Raw genomic sequence first — 1285 nt, 5'->3', positions numbered from 1 at the left:
CGGTGCTGATCCCGCAATCTACATATTCAATGCAATCCCCACCCCATCAAAATTCTAACTGAATTCTTCATAAAGTTAGAAAGAATGATCAGCAAATTCATTTGGAATAACAAAAATCTCAAGAGTGTGAAAACTATTCTCAACAATAAAAGAACTTCTGGGGGAATCACCATCCCTGACCTCAAGCTGTATTACAGAGAAATAGTGATAAAAACTGGAATTGGTGCAGGGACAGGCAGGAAGATCAATGAAATAGAATTTAAGACCCAGAAATGAGCCCACATACTTATGGTTACTTTATATTTGACAAAGGAGTTAAAACATTATAGTGGAAAACAGAGCATTTTTAACAAATGGTGCTGTTTCAACTGGAGTTCAGCATGTAGAAGAATGCAAATCAACCCATTCTAATCACTTTCTACAAAGCTCAAGTCCATGTGGATCAAGGACCTCTACATAAAACCAGATACACTGAAACTTGTAGAGAAATAGGTTAGCTAGAGCCTTGAACACATGAGCACAGGGGAAATTTTCTTGAACAGAACACCAATGGCTTATGCTTTAAGATAAGAATCAACAAATGGGACCTCATAAAATACAAAGCTTCTGTAAGGCAAAGGACACTGTCAAAAGGACAAAACGACAACCAACAGATTGGGGAAAGATCTTTACCAATCCTACATCTGATAGAGGGCTAATATCCAATATAGACAAAGAACTCAAGAAGTTAGACTCCAGAGAATCAAATACTCCTATTAAAAATGGGGTACAGAGATAAACAAAGAATTTTCAACTGAGGAATATGGAATGGCAAGAAGCACCTAAAGAAATGTTCAGCATCCTTAGTCATCAGCAAAATGTACATCAAAACAATCCTGAGATTCCACCTCATAACAGTCAGAATGGCTAAGATCAAAAACTCATGTGACAGCAGATGCTGGCAAGGATGTGGAGAAAGAGGAATACTCCTCTATTGCTGGTGGGATTGGACACTGATACAACCACTCTGGAAATCAGGCTGGCAGTTCCTCAGAAAATTGAATATAATATTACCTGAGGACCCAGCTATACCACTCCTGGGCATATACCCAAAAGATTTTCCAACATATAACAAGGAAACATGTTCATAGCAGCCTTGTTTATAATAGCCAGAAGCAGGAAAGAACCCAGATGTCCCTCAAAAGAATAAAGGTTACAGAAAATGTGGTTCATTTTCACAATGGAGTACTACTCAACTATTAAACCCAATGACTTCATGAAATCTTAGGCAAATGGATGGAACTAG

The sequence above is a fragment of the Mus caroli genome, chromosome 2 (assembly GCF_900094665.2).
Source record: "Mus caroli chromosome 2, CAROLI_EIJ_v1.1, whole genome shotgun sequence".
Lineage (NCBI taxonomy): Eukaryota > Metazoa > Chordata > Mammalia > Rodentia > Muridae > Mus > Mus caroli.
This window is presented reverse-complemented; position numbering follows the sequence as displayed.